An 11,303-nucleotide genomic window follows, 5' to 3' on the forward strand; every position below is an offset into this window, starting at 1 on the left:
AAATTTCCTGGCAGAGATGAGTGAGTGCCTCCTGTGCTGCCTCACTTTCCTGAAAGACCTCAATTCTTATTCCATCAATTCCTGGTGCCTTGTTCTTTCCGAGGATGTAGGGTTGTATAATTTGCTAATAAAGTAAATTGTTGTTGTGATGTGCCGTGGAGTCAGTTCTGGCTCATAGTGACCCTGTACAGGGTTTCCTAGGCTTTAAATCTTTACGGGAGCAGAAAGCCTCATCTGTCTCCCATGGAACAACAGCTGGTAGTTTCGAACTGCTGACCGTGAGGTTCGCAGACCGATTCGTAACCAATAATGTAAATAAGGAGCATTATTTACCTTGTGTGGCTGGGCCCATACAAATAAGGTGTGTGGAATCCTAACGTTGGTCAGTTTTGCCATCCCTCTAGGTTTAAAATGGAATCCTGGGGTAGAGCTGTGGGCTAATGCGTCAGACTGCAAAGCCATTTGAATTGCAAGGTCGGTGGCTCAAGCTCACCAGCTGTTCCTCAGAAACCCCATACAGGGTTGCTATGGGTCGGAATTGACTCGATGACACTTAACAACAACAACAAAAGGTTTAAAATGAGCCACCTCAGAAGCAGAAAGGGAGATCTCACTACCATCAAGAAAGAAGAGTTAGTTAGGACTGTAACGTGTCCTTTGGACCTGAGATCCCTGCATCGAACCACCTCGATCCAGGTGGTTTTTATTGACTAGGCAAAGACATTCAACTGTGTGGATCATAACAAACTACAGGTAGCATGCAAAGCATGGGAATTGCAGAACACTTCATTGTGCTTATGTGGAACCTGTAGAGAGAAACCAAGAGGCTCAAACAGAACAAGGGGCCACTGAAAGGTTCAAAATCAGAACAGGTGTGACAATGAAGATAACAAGAGACAGCAAGAAACAGCGGCACAGAACACTGGCAGCAGAGCCCAGAGACAGAGCTTACCGCCCATGGAAAGGGTAAGTTCAGCACCAGCAGGCTGATAATGGAACCGCCAACCTACCAAGTTGCAGCTGAACGCCATCCAGCAGAGGCTTGCTGACTGAGTAGGGTGCTCCGGGCAGCTATTACCAGAGTTTTAGTTCTGCCTCCTGGCCACCCCAACATGTGCAGAGTAGAACTGTCCCACCGGGTTTTCAAGTCTGTGACCTTATAGAAGGAGATCACCAGGCTTAGTTCTTCCAAGGCAACTCTGGGTGGGTACCAACCACTCAACTGTTGATGCCACCCAGGGACAAAAGTTATTTTGGTGAGCGGCAATTAGCGTTTTTAAATGACAAAATAGAATAGAATATGTCGCTATGAGTGGGTTCAGAATCACAGGGGTCCTAGATAGGGTTTCCAAGAAGCAGTTGCAGGAGAGGTACCGTACTATCTCCACGCCAGGACTCCAACAGAAGATTTTGGAGTATGGGTATATCACACTAAAAAATAAAAATAGTTGCGGTCCTGACAATGTTTTTTTGTTTTTTATGGGATGGACTTCAGTTTCCTTTACATGATAAAGTGCTTAAGCAACTTTTAGATAAACTTTAATGGGATTAATACTTGTTCTGGGAACTTCCTTACCCACCCAGCTGTTATTGGTCAGGAGCCCAGTGACCTCTAGCCCAGCAATTGCTCTGGGACAGTTTTCTTTCCTATAAAATGTCCTTTTGAAATAAGAGTGAATCTTTGAATTGGTTCTCTAAAGAGCTTTCTCTTTCCATGCAATATTGTAGCAAAACTCTGTCCATGCTCCAAGGGAAAGTGGCAGGAACATTTTCTTCAGTTGTGTGCCGTGGAGTCGGTCATGCCCTGTACAAGGTTTCCGAGGCTGAGCACCTCATCTTTCTCCCGTGGAACAGCTGGTGGTTTTGAACTGCTGACCTTGCGGTTTGCAGCCTGATTCGTAACCACTACACTACCAGAGCTTTCTTCAGCAGCACGCAGTATAACAAGGGTAGAAATTGTTTAGGAGTCCTGGTGGCACCGTGGTTTAGTGCTCTGCTACGAACTGCAAGGTTGGCAGTTTGAACCCACCAGCTGCTCTTTGAGGGAGAAGGCTGTGGCAGTGGGTCAGCTTCCATCAAGAGGACAATCTTGGAAACACCAAGGGGGCAGTTTTGCTGTGTCCCATAGGGTCACTGCACATCAGAATTGAATCGAAGGTTAGGGGCTATTGTTTCAGGAAACTTGTTTTATTAAAGCCTAACCAGCCAGAGGAACCCCAGAGTGGTGTAATTGGTTAATGCAATCAGCTGCTAATGGAGAGAGGCTGGAGGTTTGAGTTCACCCAGAAATGCCTTAGATAAAAGGTCTGGTGATCTACTTCTAAAACGCCCTGAAGTCCAGCTCTATCCTGACTCCCAGGGGCTTGCCATGAGTTAAAATCAACAACAGGAACAGTTATTTTAATTGATCATCAGTCAGACCCAAGCTTCAGGAAGCCCTCAGAGTGATCCATGGGGGGAGGAAAGGGGCCTTCTTTGCCAGGTTGGGGTTCCAGATAAGGGATTGTGAGCGTTGTCTCCTGAGAGGAGACCTGGAAGCACAGTGGTAAAGTGCTCAGCTGCTGACTGTAAGATCAGCAGTTCAAATCCACCAACCCCTCTGAAGAAAGATGCAGCTGTCTGTTCCTGTAAAGATTTTTTTGAAAACCCAAACCCATTTCCATTGAGTCAATGCCGACTCACAGTGGCCCTACAGGGTGGGGTAGGTCCGTCCTTGGGATTTCCATCGTGTTTTTGGAAGCAGATTGCCACATCGCTCTCCTCAGCAGTGACTGATGGCTTCAAACCACCAACCTTCCTTTCGGTTAGTAGCTAAGCGCTTAACCACTGCACCATTGTTGTTGTTGTTATGTGCCATCGAGTCAGTTCCAACCCATAGCGACCCTGTACAGGGTTTCCGAGGGTGTAAATCTTTACGGGAGTAGAAAGCCTCATCTTTCTCCCGCAGAGCAGCTGGTAGTTTCGAACCGCTGACCTTAAGGTTCGCAGCCCAATTCGTAACCACTACGCTAACAGAGCACCATTAGGGCTCTCATAAAGACGACAGCCTTGGAAACTCAATGGGACTGTCCTGCTTTGTTTTGTTCACTGTGAGTTAGAATCGACTCAGCGACCATGGGTTCGGTTCCAGTATCCTGTGAAATTGAGTTCTGAATTGAGGGATTAGAAAAAGCAGGGATTAATAGCAAGTGAAATGGGAGGAGTGAGGTGATAACCAAAATATCAAACTGCCAGCTGTTCTTCGCACAAAAGATGTGGCAAGATGCTTCCGTAAAGATGAGTTTGGAAATCCTTCCGGGCAGTTCTACTCTGTCCTAAGGGATGTTTTGTGTTGGCATTGGCCTAGTAGTAGCAGATTTATAGGGATGGAGTGGTGTCACAAGGGAAGCAGTTTAGCAGTGGGGCATCCCCAGTCTAAGTCTAGAATTGCAAAGTGGGCCTAGGGGGCTCTTGGTAAGAAGACAGGCTTTGCTCAAAGACGGGGTGTTACACCATTTGCAGTTGCTGCATGATCTCAGGACAGTTTCCTGTGGACTTTATGGAGTGCTTATCAGGATCTTTCTCCCAACCGGATGAATGCAGAGTTGATTTTTACTCTTTCTGCTCCAAATAGGTTTTTACTCTCTCAGCTTGATTTATATAAATCTGTATGTGTATATGTCGGATCTTGATAAAAAATGTGTTTCTGACTGTGAGTCAAAGTTAAAAAATTAAAAAAGAATTGAAAGCCCCCCAACTGGTCAATGCCCTTCCCTCTCCCCTTTTCAATGCATCAGAGAAAACAGGATTTGTTCAAGACAAAGGATTTTATTTGTTCAGTTCACGGGAACAAAGAAATGAGCTTCTTGGGGTCCGGAGGTGACTGGCCTGGGGATTCAGCCTGTTGTTCTAGGAGTTAGGAGACTATTAGTCACACCTGTACCCATGCGAAACACAGGGGCAAACATAGGCAATTGTGTTGTAAATTCTGACTTACAACAACCCCATATGTTAGAGTCCAACTGCTCCATAGGGTTTTCTTGGAGTCCTGGTGTGGTGCTGTAGGATAAAGCACTAGACCACAAGGTCAGTTTGAATTACAAGGTCAGCAGTTCAAATTCACCATTCGCTCCTTGGAAATCCTATACAGGGTCGCTATAATGTGGAACAGACTGTAGCACTTAACAACAATGGTAATGAAAGCAAACTGCCAGATCTTTCTTCCTCTGTACCGTGGAAATAGATTGTTACTAGAAACAAGCTCATTGCTTCTCGTTATCATCATCAGGTAGGGTTGTTATGGATCGGAATTGATCAAAGGCAATGGGTTTAAGATCCCTGGTGGCGCAGTGGTTAAGCTCTCAGCTGTTAACCAGAAGGTCAGAAGTTCAAATCCACCAGCTGTTCTGCAGGAGAAAGAGGTGGCAGTCTGCTTCTGTGAAGACGGCAGCAGTGGTTCGACTCCAGCCTACAGGGTCACTGAGCCGGAATCTACTCTACAGCCATAGGTTCAGCTGTGAGGGACAGAAGGCAGGTGGGACCAGAGGTTCTAAGGCCCAAAGAGAGACTGTCACTGCTGATTTGGTTCAGCCGCCTACTGTCAGCATGGGTGCTGGAGACTACAGGCCCCACCCAAGGCCTGGAAGTGGTTTTATAAAAACTTGTCAAAGTTAGACACTTTAGCTGGAATATGGGAAGCCTGTGGTCTCGTTCCACTTCCTCTTCCTCGAAGTCACATTTCCCCTCCTGTCAGAAGGGGTGGCCACAGTCATTGTGTATTCGTCATTTTGATTTTGTTTTTTTAAAGCCAAAAATACCACCAAGAAACCTACCCCATCAAATGGATTCCAATTAATAGTAACTCTGTATAAGGTTTCTGAGACTGTAAATTTTTGTGGGAGAGAAAGTCTCATCTTTCTCCTACAGAGCTCTGGTGTGTTTGAACTGCCGACTTTGCAGTTAGCAGTCCAATGCTTATCCTACAGTGCCACCAGATGCTTCAAGACCACCAAACCCAGAGCTGCCTCTGCCTCCAACCTTGTATGGCAAAGGATCAAGTGTGGAATTGGAGAGTTGCCCCACGTTTCTTTTTCAAGTTCCCAGAACAGATAATCTTGCAGATCCATTGTTGTGTGGATGCTCTTTTTCTTTATGATTTTTATTTTTATTTTTAAATGCACACAGTAAAAAAAAAAAAGGGGGGGATAATGTCACATTTATTTAAAAACACACACACAAGCACACATATACATAGAGCAAGCTTCAAAAAAGTATGTAAAATAATTTAATTATATTTCAATTTCATTTTCCATGAACTTTTTGAAGTCCCTAGTATATACAACCAGGAATCCTGGTGGTACACTGGTTAAAACACCTGGTTGCTAACAAAAGGTTGGCTGTTTGAACCTACCAGCCACCTCAAGGGAAATAGATGTGGCCAGTGATAACCCTATAATACGAAGTAGAACTGCCCCTAGGATTTCCAATGCTGTAAATCTTTACAGAAGCACTTGTCACATCTTTTCCCATGAAACAGCTGGGGAAAAATTGCTGACCAAGTGCTTAACCACTGTATCACCAGGCCTCCTTACTGTTTGCATTGTTGTTGTTGTGAAGTGCCATCAAGTTGGTTCAGACTTATGTTGTTGTTGTTGTGAAGTGCTGTCGAGTCGGTTCCGACCCATAGCGACCCTGAACAGGATTTCCAAGACTGTAAATCTTAACGGGAGCAGAAAGCCTCATCTTTCTCCCACGGAGCAGCTGGTAGTTTCAAACTGCTGACGTTGGGGTTCGCAGCCCGATTCGTAACCACTACGCTACCAGAGTTCCTTTACTGGCTCGTTATTGTGAAGTGCCGTCGAGTTATAGTGCATACTTATAGTGAACCTGTATAGGGTTTCCAATGAGAGGCTGGTGAGTTTGAACAGTCAACCTTTTGGTTCAAACTGACCTTGTGGTTCAGTGCTTATCCTACAGCACCACACCAGGACCATCTGCATGTTATTAAGTGAGTCAGTTCTGACTCATAGCAACCCTGTATAGGGTTTCCAAGGAGCAGCTGGTGGGTTAGAACTGCCAACCTTGCAGTTCACGATCCAGTGCTGATCCTACAACACCACACCAAGAGTCCCATTTTCTTTTATATATGAATGCAAGCATATTTATGCACCATTCCATAACCTTATCAGTCTTTCTATATCACATCTAGAATTAGACTATATTCTTTTCAATGACTGCAGACATTGCATTACCCAGAATGAATTGGGATAGATTTCATCATGTCCATTCTTAATTAATCGTATTTGTCTCCATGATCCAACTTGTCTTGCACAAGAAGGCTGTTGTCCATTTCATGACCTCTTCTGGTGAGGTGGGGTTCTGTTCCTTCATCTAAGAAATCTCACTCAAAAACCCATACAGAATGAAAAGTTGGTGGCAACGTGTCAGGGAAATTTGCTGCCTGCTTAAAATCGAACTCTTGATCCCTTAAGATTAATGATAGAACAGAACAGCTCCGTGGGGAAGTGAGGTCCCCACATCCCCTTTCAAATATCCACCTCCAGGGAGAGGGAGTTTAGATAGCAAACAGCCGCTCAGTGGAGGCAGACTAGTGCTGGGTCACGCGCTGAAATGAACCAGCCCTGTTTCATAAACCACATAATCTGGCTGCCTAGCTCTCATTCATCTGTTCAGAGTTTAAATCTCTCAGCTTGGATCCTGCAGGCAAAGCCAGACTACAAAATTCAGACCATTCGAGAGGTTACAACGCCACCGTGAGGCCAGCTGTGGTAAAGGCTGATCTGGTGGGCGATGCGGTAGGAGTGCTGGAGCCAGCCTAGGACCTCCAAGGGTCTGGGTTTGATTTGATTAAACAGATGACCGTTTTTTGACCCTTTATTCTTTCCCACTACATTGGGGAACACAGATCCTAGTGACTGTACAAGTCTGGGAACATGTTGTTATTGTTTTTAGGTACCATGGAGTCAGTTCTGACTCACAGTGACCCCACGTACAACAGAACAGAACATGGCGCAGCCCTGCACTGTTTTCACATTTGTTGTTATGTTCATTCCCATTGTTGTAGCTGTGTTAATCCATCTTGCTGGAGTTCTTTCTTGTTCACTGACCCTCTACCAAATATGATGCCCTTTTTCAGGGACTGGTTCCTCCTCATAGCATGTCTAAAGTACGGGAGACGAAGTCTTGCCATTCTCGCTCCTCAGGGGCTTTCTGGCTGTACTTCTTCCAAGATACATTTGTTGTTCACCTGGTAGTCCATGGTACTTGCAATACCTTTGCCAACACCATCATTCAAATGCATACATTCTTTTGTGGCCTTCCTTATTCAATGCCCAACTTTCACATATATATGAGGTGATTAAAAACACCATGGCTTGGGTCAGGTGCACCTTAGTACTCAAAGTGACTCTGCTCTTTAACCCTTTAAAGAGGTCTTTTGCAGCAGATTTGCCCAATGCAATACATTGTTTGATTTCTTGATTGCTGCTCCCGTGAGCACTGATTGAGAATCCAAGTAAAATAAAATCCTTGACAACATCAATCTTTTCTCCGTGTATCATGTTTATTGGTCTAGTTGTGAGGATTTCTGTTTTCTTTCATTGATTTGTAATCCATACTTGAGGCTGTTTGTTTATCTTCAGCAGCAAGTGCTTCAAGTCCTCTTTGTTTTTAGCAAGCAAGATTGGGTCATTCGCATGAGTCTTCCTCCAATCCTGATGCTGCTTTCTTCAGTTAGTTCTGCTCTTTGGGTTATATGCTCAGCATGCAGATTGCATAAGTATAGTGAGCGAATATAACCCTGATGAACAATTTTTCTGATTTTAAACCACGCAGCATCTCTTTGTTCTTTTCGAATGACTACCTCTTATTCTATGAACAGGTTCTGCATGAGCACAATTCAGTGTTCTGGAATACCCATTCTTAGCAATGTTATCAATAGTTTGTTATGAGCCACACAGTTGAATTCCTTTGCATAGTCAATAAAACACAAGTAAACATCTTTCTGGTATAACCTGCTTTCAGCCAAGATCCATCTGACGTCAGCAATGATATCCCTTATTCTACATACTCTTCTAAATCCAAGTTGGATTTCTGGCAGGTCCCTGTTGATGAATTATCTTGCTACAATCATTTTTAAATTATCTTTGGCAAAAGTTTTCTTGTGTGTGATAATAATGATATTGCTGAATAATTTGTTTTCTGTTGGGTCACCTTTCTTTGGAATGAACATAAACAGATCTCTTCCAGCAGGTTGACCAGGTAGCTGTCTTCCACATTTCTTAGTGTAAATTACTAAGTGTTTCCAGTGTTGCATAAGTTTGTTGAAACATTCCAATTGGTATTCCATCACTTCTGGAGTCTTGTCTTTCACTAGTGCCTTCAGGACAGCTTGGACTTCTTCCTTCAATCCCATTGGTTCTTGGTCATATGCTACCTCATGAAATTGTTAAACAACCAATTCTTTTTGGTACCATGATTTCTGTGTATTCCTTCTATCTTCTGATACTCCCTGCATCATTCAGTATTTTTCCTACAGACTCTTTCAATATTGCAACTCGAATTTTTTCTTCAGTTCCTTCAACTTGGAAATGCTGAGCATGTTCTTCCCTTTTGATTTTCTAACTCTAAGTCTTTCACATTTCATTATAACCCTATACTTTGTTTTCTTGAACTGTCCTTTGGAATTTGTGTTCAACTCTTTTACTTCATCATTTCTTCCATTTGCTTCAGCTACTCTATGTTCAAGAGCAAGTTTTAATGTCTCTTCTGACAGTCATTTTGATCTTTTCTTTCTTTCCTGTCTTCTATGTTCAAGAGCAAGTTTTAATGTCTCTTCTGACAGTCATTTTGATCTTTTCTTTCTTTCCTGTCTTCTATGTTCAAGAGCAAGTTTTAATGTCTCTTCTGACAGTCATTTTGATCTTTTCTTTCTTTCCTGTCTTCTATGTTCAAGAGCAAGTTTTAATGTCTCTTCTGACAGTCATTTTGATCTTTTCTTTCTTTCCTGTCTTCTTAATGACTGTGTGCTTTCTTTATGTATGATATTCTTGATGTCATCCACAATTCCTCTGGTCTTTAGTCATTAGTGTTCAATGCATCAAATCTTTTCTTGAGATGTCTCTAAATTTAGGTGGGATATACTCAAGATCATACTCTGGTTCTCATGGACTTGTTTTAATTTTCTTCAACTTCAACCTGAACTTACATATGATCAATTGATAGTCTGTTCTAGAGTTGGACCCTGGCCTTGTTTTAGCTGATGATGTTGAATTTCTCCTTCATCTCTTCCCACAAAATGAGTCAGTTTAATTCCTGTATATTTCATCTGGTGAAGTTCAGGTGTATAGTCACCTTTTTACGTTATTGAAAAAAGGTATTTGCAATGAAGAAATTGTTGGTCTTGCAAAATTCTATCATGCAATCTCCACTGTCATTTATGTCACCATATTTTCCAACTACTATCTTTCCTCGTGGGAGTTCTGGTGTGGGGCTGTGAGATAAAGCACTGGACCACAAGGTTGGGTTGAACCACAAGGTTGGCAGTTCAAACTCACCAGCTGCTCCTTGGAAACCCTATACAGGGTCACTATGAGTCAGAACTGACTCAATGGCAATTAACAAGAACAACATCCTTCCTCTATGTTTCCAATTTTTGCATTCTAATCACCAGTAATTATCAGTGTGTCTTGATTGAAAGTTTGATCAATTTCAATCTTTTGAGAAGTTGGTAGAATTCATCAATTTCTTTCTCATTGACTTTGGTGGTTGGTCAGTAAATTTGAATAATAGCTGTAGTAACTGGTTTTCCTTGCAGGCATATGGATATTATCCTATCATAGACAGCACTATATTCCAAGAACGATCTTGAAATGTTTTTTTTGTGTTTTTTTAATGTAGAACAGGACGCCATTACTCTTGAATCTGTCATTCCGGGTATAGTAAGTCACATGATTGTTTTATTCAAAATGGCCAAAGCGAGTCCACTTCAGCTCATTAACGCCTACAATATCAATATTTAGGCATTCCATTTCAATTTTTGACAACTTCCAATTTGCCTAGATTCATATTTCATAATTCCACATTCCGGCTATTAATGAATGTTTACAGCTGTTTCTTCTAATTTTGAGTTGTGCCCCATCAGCAAATGAAGATCCCAAACGCTTTGTTCCATCCATGATATTAAGGTAGATGCTACTTTGAGGAGGCAGCTCTTCCCCAGTTGTATTTTGAGTGCCTTAATACCTGAAAGGCTCATCTTCTGGCACTATATCAGACTGTTATTCATAAGGTTTTTTGTGGCTAACCATTCAGAAGTGGTCTGCCCTTCGTCATCCTACTCTATCTTAGTCTGGAAGCTCTAGTGAAACCTGCCCCCCAGGGGTGACCATGATGGTATTTAAAATACTGATAGCATAGCTTCAACCATAAGCCACCAGAATACGACAAACTGACAGGAAAGATTACAGCCTTGTAAATCCTATTCTGTATCACAGGGTCACAATACTATGGTAACGGGTTTGGATTTTGGATTTGAAACCTGTGTATTACCTACTCCCATCCGCAATAAGTCTAGAATAATAAACAATTTGGCTTCTTATAGGAATTAACTCTAAAGGTCTTGAGCCCACATTGATGAAAAATTAATTAATTCTTCAACAGAACGCAGAAGTTATCCAACAACAAAGAAAACAGGACTTTTGGCAAGATGGCGGACTAGGCAGACACACTACATGGACCCTCTACAACTAAGATACGAGAGAGAAAATAAAACAGACACAGATGAAAATCGTGGCACCCTGAACTTCAGAAGAGAGGTTAGAGAGGTGGCTGGAGGGCTTGCTGGAGGAGAGGCTGATCAGGGACTGTGAGAGAGGGAGACTAGTGGTGAACAGCTGACCAGATGTGGCTCCACCATCTTGTGAGCAGCTTTGGCAGCAGAGGAAGTCCTGGCAGAGCAGATTCACGATTGATGGAAAATGTGTGATACTGTCTTTCCCCCCCCACATTTCTGGTGACCACAGTACGACTAGCCCTCACCCTTATCCACCCCTAACGCAGAACCTACTCTTTGGGAAGTTGGAGGCACGTGGTTGTTCAGGAGCCATGCCAGTGTGAGGTGGTGGCCGGCTATGTCACTTTGATGTCTGGATTCAGGTGGCCTTGGCTGTATGCCTACAGAACTCACAAAGATATCAGTTGGAAGACTAAGGTGTGCTTGACTCAAACGAGAGTATTTTCAATTGCTTCATATGGGTGAAACTTGGACAGTGAAGGGAGACTGTAGAAGAATCAATGTATTTGAA

This window comes from Chrysochloris asiatica, unplaced genomic scaffold (assembly GCF_000296735.1).
Source record: "Chrysochloris asiatica unplaced genomic scaffold, ChrAsi1.0 scaffold00132, whole genome shotgun sequence".
Lineage (NCBI taxonomy): Eukaryota > Metazoa > Chordata > Mammalia > Afrosoricida > Chrysochloridae > Chrysochloris > Chrysochloris asiatica.